This window comes from Sinohyriopsis cumingii, unplaced genomic scaffold (assembly GCF_028554795.1).
Source record: "Sinohyriopsis cumingii isolate HCF-2022 unplaced genomic scaffold, ASM2855479v2 utg001621l, whole genome shotgun sequence".
Classification (NCBI taxonomy): Eukaryota; Metazoa; Mollusca; class Bivalvia; order Unionida; family Unionidae; genus Sinohyriopsis; species Sinohyriopsis cumingii.
Window position 1 is genome coordinate 89,574 of NW_028316027.1, and position 10,427 is coordinate 100,000.

A 10,427-nucleotide genomic window follows, 5' to 3' on the forward strand; every position below is an offset into this window, starting at 1 on the left:
AAAGAGTCAATCTTAATTCCGAATTTGTAGAGATCAATCAGTCATGTTTTATGATATTGATAATGAGGATAATACAGGACTCTGCGTGTGTGAACGATACTGTGTATTGTACGTTTCTCCGTCAGTTTTTATCATATAGACAATGACAATAATCGAGGTTTGATACATTGAAAGTTATATTATGTACTGTATGTTTTCCTGCAAGCTTTGACTATATTAAATATAACGAGAACAAACGAAGTTAGGATAGTAGGGACTACACTGCATATGTACGTTTCCCTGGCAGGTTTTATCATACTGATTATAAAGATAACGGAGGGTGGGGATAGTGAGAAACATAATGTAGTCTGTATGTTTTCCATGCCAATCTGTATGACATTCCCTATGAAGATAATTGAGGTTGAATAGACAGGACCTTACTTATGTTGTACGTTTCCGTGTGTCCAGGTCAATACTGGACCTGTCCGATGGCAAACTTGGAGATGACCAAGTCAATCAGCTGATAGATACTCTATTCCCAAGCTGGACTTCGGAAAAACGACAACATACAATTCGAAACATTCAAGCAGATCTTCGCCTCAGAGGAATTTCAAAATATTTTCGAGAATGCAACCCTCAAACTTCACGGTAAGATAGAATATTCTAATCGTATGTTTTACAAAAGATAATTCTTCTGTTATGATTAGTCTCTCTCAAATACACCTTTTCTCCCCTACTTTCTCTCTCTCTCTCTCTCTCTCTCTCTCTCTCTCTCACACACACACACACACACACACACACACACATATATATATATATATATATATATATATATATATATATATATATATATATATATTGGATAGCTATCTAGCAACAGGACAAAAAGTTGCGTTAGCATTCTTTTGAGAGAAATATATGCAGTTATTGTGAGACACCTTTGATTTGTTTGCTGTCAAGCGTTTTAGGATTCCAAGGTGTCAAGCACTACAAATATAATATTTTTTTACGACAGGATAGCATAATGATATATATTTTACATCATTCATTAAGAATTCAGCTGAAAGTCAGTCGAAAATAAACATAGGAAGCAATGGCAGTAACAGGTAGGTTGGACTTACACTGATTAAGCTTCTAAACACGACCGTAACACTAGACAGCAGTTTAACACAAGATATGACATGAAAACATCACTCGACATTTTCTTCTTGAATATATTTGTACTCAGCCGTTAATCCATTATCCTTGATATTGAGCTAGACCACTGTTGTCCAACCCGAGGCCCGCGGACTAATTTTAAATGGCCCGCCAGAGCTCGAGTATATATATATATAGTCGTTGCTTTTCTGTTTTCTGCTGCGGCCCCCGGCTTCAAGAAAAACATTTTTCAGTGGCCCATGACGTCAAAAAGGTTGGACAGCACTGAGCTAGACTTTTCATTGTGGCAGTTGTTAATCCCTTATCCTCGATATTGAACTAGACTGTCTATTTTGCCAGCTGTTAATCCATTAGCCTTGATATTGATATTGAATGTCCATTGTTTAAAATGCCTTCACAGTTTCAGAATAGAAAAGGACTCTTGAAATTCGAATTTCTACTCAACCGTTTTCTCGTTAGAATCATCCCACTCTGACAACTGGAGCAAGATGACAATCGGTTTGAAAAGACTGAAAGTTTTGATAGTTTTCATTAAAGTTTGACCTTTTTGGACATCATTTGATCTCATATGACAAGGGTTCTAAAATTATCTTGAAGTTACTTCCAGTTTATGTAACTAATTGTTTATGTTTACCCCGCTGTTTTTGTTTCTTCCAGAAGCTGTATATTCTCCAAGTTGTTTGATCAAACGAGATATCCTCTTAAAGGCATTCACCTTGTGTCTTTATAGTCTGAATCGATCGTCAAAATTGACTATAAATTTTAACATTGTTGTTTTCTCTGTTTTGCGAACATTTCTAAAACTAACTGTATGGCAACAGTGATTCAAATAACAAATGTGTTGTTATGTATATCTATATTTGTCGTAACTCCTGGTACATGACTTTATCTAATTTTATTAATTTTTATTCATAGCTGTAAATTATACTGATTATCTTTCGTTAGATTTTGCCTACGTGACTAGGGTCTGTTTAAAGAATATTAAGACCGTAAAATTACATAGGATCTATAAATAGATGATTTTGCATTTGCTGACAGTTACAAATATTAATCTTAATTAAAGACTTAATGAAGAATTTGGGTTCATTTCTCACTGGCTGATGTTGTTTGGACGATTTTAGAAGAATAAAGAAGAATAAAGTAATTCCCCACTGGTTGGGTAATTTTAAATGAACAGGCGATTTCGGAATAAATTGAGCAATAAGATCTGTCCGTTGTAGTATGTTGAGATATATAGTTCTAATGGAATGTATACTTAAGGAGGGAACTCAGCAGTCTGATTAAATCCTGTTATTGGATTCATTCTCGTTTCTTGTATTCCTGTTGCAAGTCTGTAGACGTAATTAATGTTATACTTAGATATTTTTCGAGAGGATTAACATGTGTTGGCCTGTTCAGTGGATACAGAAAGTGCTTATCAATATATATTATTATTATATTATATTATTATTCTTGAAATATTGTAAATCATTCAAAGGCGTTCTGTACAACGCCATTTTCACAACGCCACGATTGTTCATAGACCAGTACATTTCTGGTTTAGAAATTTATACACAACGTTTGAATTATTTACACTTTCTTGAACTTTAAAGGGATTAATTCGGATTCATTTCATAAAACTGTTAGTTTCTCTTACATTGTAATTTATAACTTTGATAAGTAAATTATTTAATAAGTGTTACATAACATTTCCGTTTCGCGTCTTTATGTTAGTTAGTTTGTGACCATACATCATAACAGAAAGGGAGTATGGCTTGTCTGGGTACGAAATGTAGAATATTTCAGAGAAATTGATATTTCTTTGTTAAAATTTAAAATTATTTTGCTTTGGAATTTTCTTAGTCCCTCGTCTTTTGATTGTACATTGTGAAACCAAGCCGCTTTGACAATGTCATCAAAGGTGGAGAATGTTTTTTTTATCGGATCCAGGACCGACTAGAGTCCTTGCCAAAGAATATGATATTTGGGAGGCAACGTCATTTTTGTCAAAACAAAAAAAATTAGTTTGGTTTAGTATAGAAAGAATATATTGGATAAAAGTGCTTTCGGTTTTATTAGTAAGTCTTCATCTAAAGGTGCTGATTATGGTTAGGTCATGAAATATATATTAAAGGTTTATCATTTGGTACCTGAGGCATATCGACAGAGGTTTCGGAATAGTAGAGAAAGAAAATAACCAAACACTTCTATGTCGTCTCATTAGAACATAAAGGTGACATCGTCCCGAGAACGAATTGCTTTGTTCATGCGTATATACAAAGTTGATATCTCCCATCGGCTAGTAAGTTCGTGTAAGAAGAAACAACACGAAATAAAGATTGTAGTGCTTATGTCACTCCAGTTAAACAAATATACGTACATAAAGGTATATTCTGCTTTTGTTTCATCAAGTAGATTCAATAGCCTATGGTCTAGTCTTAAGATGACTTTTGCAAATGTTTATATGTCCAATTTATATATTTTATATGATTACCTGGGAAGGCCCAAACGTTTAGCCAAGACAATGTTATGAATCATCCCTAAACATATAATGTGGTTCAATAGAAGAACTGCTATAGAGCTTCCGGTTTTCGTAGATCTGAGCTCGTGTAAATTACACTTAGTATTAACGCACCTGAATATTAATATTGTACCTGTATTGACTGCGGTGTTTTGTAACTGCTACTGCAATGCATGTACCTAAATCTGCTATTGTGGAAGTAAAACAAAGTAAATATGTCACAATTTCATCTCTTCACTTTTCAACATTAGTACCAAAAATGTCAGTTCCAATCAGAGATATGTTGAAAATGGATGACACCGGCAAACAATTGTCCACGCTCATACCTGGATGAAAACTATACGTGATCTACTTCAACAGCAGTTTGTATATTGTTTTCTGCAGATACAATCAACATTATTTATCCAACACAGCTCCTATATTTATATAAAACCTTCATATATGGTAATCTCTATTTCCCCAACAATAATGTATTAAAATCAATGCAGACCAGGGAAAGAATTAAAGGGTGGCATTGCTTGCTGTTATAAAACGCATTTATATATGTTTCATTGCAATGTGTTTAGGAGACACAAAAACAGGACATCTGGCCTAAAGCTTCCGTTCCAGGCGCCAGACTTTTTTGATGGATTCACGTAAGCTATTTCCTCCGTTAAATTGGGGTCTCAAACAATTACACATGCAATAAAGCATTACCGTATAAATGTTAACACGCAAGCGTTTCGCCCATCTAGCTGACACTGTAAACAACCAGACGATGAAACAAATTCCTCCACTTATTAATACATCATATTACCTCAGTGCAAATGGCTAATGTTTACCTCTTTCGATAAATTGCGGTCACTTGTGAGCAAAATACTAAAGCCATTTAATACTCTGAAGAATTTAAGACTTACTCAGAACTGTTACTGTCTCTTGTCATAATGAATTTTGTTTATTTCTAAACACAGGTCGCATATTTATTTCCCAGTTGAACAAGCAAAGATTACGCAGTGACTGATATAATGTTATTGATATTTCTGTCACTCAGTTCAATTCCTTTACAAATCAACTTGAAAGGGTTTATTTACTGATATTCTTAGGTTGAGAAAGAGCATGCACAAATTGTTTTTAAATGCATTTTGTTATCGCAATGCCATGTTGGGATGTCCTGTTTTGAATTTCGACCGATTATGTTATTTTAAGCCGTGACATTGACAAAAGGGATTCGCCACAAGCTGGATTGTCGCGCAGGAAATCGAAACTGACGATCACAACCAAGCAAAAAAAGCATCCTAAAACAAAGTGGGAGAAAAGGACGCTTGCTATTTTCAACTGGTTGGAGAACTACCGTCGTCAGATCTTTTGGGTTACGCTCTATATTCTCATTACAGTTGGAATCTTTGTGGAAAGGGCCTATTGTAAGCAAGTTGATTTGCTTTTTCTCGTTTATAGTTAAATGAGGTTAGTAAACTGTATATATAATTTTACAGGAATAGGGACATACGTACGTCATCATCGTTGCGATTACTGTTTGTAGGAAATCAATCTGAAATTCAGTAAGGAAATTATTAACGTACAACTTGTCTATGTTGGGTAATACAAAGATCTGTGTACGCATAATCTACAGATACCATACATAATAAAGCGTATATCGCATTAAACAGCATAGGCCATTATATGCCTTCGAATTATGCGACGGCAGATCAGGGTCTGTCTTATTTTTGTTCTATTGATTAATAGTAGCAAGCTACATAAACCTAGATATATTATATGACGGCGGAGCAGGGTCTATGCCATTTGATGCGTATTATAGGCCATCACATACGGTACATTGTGTCTGCTTCATTAGACAACTCCAAAATAATTACAGCAGAGAAAACATTAAAGTTAAAGATAAAGTGTTAAATTCAGAGAAGGTATTGAACACACTGCTTTATCTTGTGTTGTCTCGCTCCTCCAGTCATAAATGTCATATAACAATATATAAAAGTAATTGATAAAATGCACGAGAAACCAGGCCAATAGTCTACGCATGAATCATATATTATTCATAAAACACGAGACACGATGACAATATTGTATGCATTTTATAAGATAGTACTCAGACACGCCAGACACCAGAACAATATTGTATATATTTATAAGATAGTACTCAGACACGCCAGACACCAGAACAATATTGTATACATTTATAAGATAGTACTCAGACACGCCAGACACCAGAACAATATTGTATGCATTTTATAAGATAGTGCTCAGACACGCCAGACACCAGGACAATATTGTATACATTTATAAGATAGTATTCAGACACGCCAGACACCAGAACAATATTGTATGCATTTATAAGGTAGTACTCAGACACGCCAGACACCAGAACAATATCGTATGCATTTATAAGAGAGTACTCAGACACGCCAGACACCAGGGCAATATTGTATGCATAAATATTATAGTACTCATATTTACTTGACGGAATGTTCATTTCTTAAGTTAACTGAACATTCACACTTGCCTTAAATATCGGATGAGTTAATGAATCATCGGATTAGAATATGCACGTTTTTTGTGGGTTCTTTTACAAATAGTTTTAAAAAATATAAAATTTTCATTTCACAAACATCTTAGTTTTTGGAGTCCATCAGTTCAGATCGATGGCCGCTTAAAATAGACTTTGGTTTGCATTTAAAAACCAACTAATTTGATTTGATGAGACTTCAAAATAAATTCATCGTTCAGTTTAATAATGTAAATAAAATAATTGTACGGAAGGCATCCATGTGTACTGTTTTCGAGGTCGTTTAAGACATAATGCAACAAACGTAAACTACTGCTGATATCGCAATCTTTTTCTGCACATTATTCCTTTGAGCTTGAGCATGGTGGCCTTCGCCGTATTGCTGGATATGGAGTGACGGTTACGCGTGGCGCCGCCAGCGTCATGATGTGGACATATTCAACTCTACTGGTCACCATGAGCCAAAATACGATCACCTTACGGAGGGACAAGTTCCTTCACAGATTTATCTCCTTCGATTCTGCTTACGCCACGCACAAGTTGATTACTGTAGTAGCGCTTATATTCACCGGTTAGTCTCTTTAATTTTTTAAGGCACCATTCGCTATCGCATATGAGCCCAATATATCTTATAGACCAAATTTCCACACTCTGGGCTTTTTCCATTTTGAAAAGAAGCGCGCAAGCCGGTGGCTAGATTTCCACATTTTAAAGAATATCTTTATACATAACTGTAGTCTATTTCCATTATCGATCAATGTCAACCAAAGGGTTCTTTAAGTACGGTCACTGTCCAAAGATTTTAGCTATATTAGTTACAGATATATAGGTATGAAGGACCAGGTGTCATCTAATTGTAGAAAATCGAGCAAAAGTCAACTTTAACAAAATCAACAGAAAGAATTACAAATATAGATACTAATCAACATTTTCTGCTATTACTTTAAACAAAATGTGTTCCTGAGATCAATTATTGCATGCCATAAATTACCATTACAATATCAAATAAAAAGATCTCCAGACCTCTTATTGCACCTGAATACGGATAATGGTCAAAATCTTTCGAAAATATATTCCCAACCTATTGCATGTAGGACGAGATAATTTCACTCTTCCCTCCATTCATATAGCCGTTATGTAATACTTCTGACCCTATTTGTTAAGGACTTTAGTTTTGTTTAACATTATCTTTTTTGTATATACCGTTAAAAGAATTTATATTTCTTTACTTCTCATATTTCCTGTTGTAACCTTGCATATTTATTTTTATTTTCAGGGGTTTTCTTCCAAAATTATTTAACAAATTTACTTTTACATTTTCACACTTAACTTGTAATCGGCAATGTATAGCCAGGTTTGTGCTGGCATGCCGTTAATCCCTATACATGCATTCCATAGGCGGTACTTGAGGGCTTGGTGACCTTTGTAACCAAGATAATGCTGGTAGTTCGTGAAACTATTCCTTTTTAATCGAACTCTACTTTCCTACAATTTGCTAATTCATCGTTTGTTCCATCTGATACCTTGAACTGGAAATAATGAATGTACTAAATGTATCTCTAGAATTTCCTATTGTCTTGTATAGTTTTAAAATTAAATATTTTTCGCATAATGTTAAATATTATGTATGTCCTAATTGTATTTACCAATACAATTTTACCTATTTATTCCACGTATTGTTCAGTTGTTCATTGCGTGGGACACGCGATTAACTTCTACCACATCTCTACACACGCATCCATGGACATGAATTGCCAGTTCACAGAATATTTCAGGGCGTAAGTGTTCTTGGTTTTGGTATTGTAAACTTATCATGAGCATCTTTGGCATTTATAAACATTCACAACTCACGTATAACGTTCAAATGATAGGAAGTAAGCATTAAACTCGTAAAATATGCTGTGAAACTTTTAACCAATAGAGCTGGTAGAATTACGACCTAGTTTATGTCAACGCTAATTGTCTGAAATCTTCTTTTATTTAAAATTAATAAATGTATATTTGTAAAAGTTGTACTCACGGTCTTTTATATTGTAAACAAAATTGGAACAGTCTTTGTAAAATCGAAATTTTACAACGGGCATGAAGTAGACAAATAATTTCATCTTTCTCAATTTTGTTAACTATCATTTCTTTTCAGAACGGATGTCCTGGTATCTTTCCATTATTGGGCTTGGCGGACAATAACTGGTGAGTTAATTATCTCATTTGCAAGAACTAATAAGATAATCACGCGTGAGCACTTATGTACCTTATAAGGTACTGGAACTTTCGCCATGAAAAATCATCGGATACCGTCATGTGATCATGAATACAAGTGTTCACTGTGTGCAGGTAAGTGGAAACATTTACTGCTTTGGATTTGCGCTGTTCATTGAATATTAATATGCCTTCAGTGTGAATGTTAATACCTGAATTAGCAACAAATGAAGTAGAATGGCGTGAAATATATTAGTTAAAGAGGAAGAAAGGATCAAAAGACAGAAGGAAGTAAAATAAACAGGTTGAGAAGGAGACGATTTGTTAACAGAGTTTTTAGTAGTAGCTGGAAAGCCATTCAATGTTTTCATTTTTCAAAGTAGAAGCAAATGTAGCATTACTTGGCATGTATCTGTGGTTATTGCACTCTTTCAGTAGTGTCAGCTAACAATGTCTAGTCTCGATTCAATTCAGCTTTGCTCTGTGGACCTCCATTTCCATTTCTTCGGAACATTTGAAACATTGGATGCATTGTGAAGTTCATTAAATGCCGATCAAGTCATCCGTTTTGTACCATCTCAATTTTGTTTACAAAAGGATGCTTCCTTACTAGTGTAGTGTATTATCGGTCTTTTATTTTTAGATCTTATGATAAAGTAAATCTTAATAAAACCCAGGGCATGGTATGCCTTAGTTGTTATGTTGTTTGTGTGGTCATCTGATGTCTTTACTGATGTAAGTGTCATGGAGTTGTACGCCTGCTGCAGCTGTTTAGACTTCACAACTATTGGTCTTTCTAAATATGTTGACGGTTTCGGATTTTTGTGCACAAATTCCAAATCAAGGATTTAAAAGTCTTTCTGGAGTTGTTAACAACTGTTTAATTGTTTCATGACCAGACATATCACCGTATCGTCTACGAAGATACGCCGGCATAGGGTTAGTACGTGAATACCTTCATGCAGACTGTGTATATTGCTGGTGTAAGGATTGAATCGTGTGGCACAGCTGACTTGACTTGAAGTCTTGTAGAGGATTTCTCGTTACGTACTACTTGCTGATGATGCCCACATGTAAAACTTTGTATCCATTGCAGTAATGTCATGTAGGAATCTGACAAGCAACGTCTGAGCTTGAAATGTTTTTCATCTAGAGCTAACATGAAAATAATTTTTAATCACGTGAAGTAAGGGACAGTAGATAGTCTAAATCTATGTACAGGTGATACATCTAAACGGAGCATCTATTGCTAACAGTAGGGGTGTCAAGAAAGGCGTGCTTTGACTGACAATACTATTCAGATGTTACAGTTGTACCAATTGACATATATCTAGGTCATTATTCTATTGATTAGACAATAATATATCTAGGTCATTATTCTATTGATTAGACAATAAAAGCAGTGCCCACAGATATCGTGAATACAGCATGCCTATTTTGTTTCATATTGTTTTAGGTTTATTGTATGACATGCTTTTCTGTCTGATCTTTTCCATGTTGTAAATTCTGATAAACCACGGCTAGGCCGCGCACTAAGTTTAAATGGTGTCCCAAAAATATGACGTTATTCTAAGAACAGCATTCGTTTGAGACGCTATATCCAATCTCGGACTGAAAATATATGGAGCGAGTATTGCGGGAGAGAATATGGTTTCGAAATCAAATAACTTTGCAAGTAGCATAAATCGGTACAAAATGTGATATTAGTGTTCTATCCTGTATATGTCCATTGAAAGAAACTATGAAATTCCTAAAACACAATTTGTAATCAAGCTCAGAACATATCTAGACGAAAATGAAAGAAAGAGAGAGGGACAGCGAACGGATTTTTCAAATGAATTCAGAGAATAAAGTAAAATGATAGACATTCTAAATTGATTGTTTGCATTATGTTGTCATGTAAATAAACATCTACAATTAAACATGAAATTGCAGAAAAGTAAACTGACGAAACGAAAGGAAAATAGAGAAAATAAAATAACCCCTCACTAACCTTATAAACCATTGGTATTCAAATGAAATGCGGTAGTATACAATATAATCGACCGTAGATTTGGTTTGCAAGTTTGGTATTATTATCATATTCTGAAA

At 34.6% G+C, this 10,427-nt stretch overlaps 1 pseudogene; it reads left to right on the forward strand.

Moving 5' to 3' along the window:
• The window catches only part of LOC149771860 (dual oxidase 2-like), a 93,363-nt pseudogene that overhangs the window by 74,799 nt on the left and 8,137 nt on the right, over positions 1-10,427 (forward strand).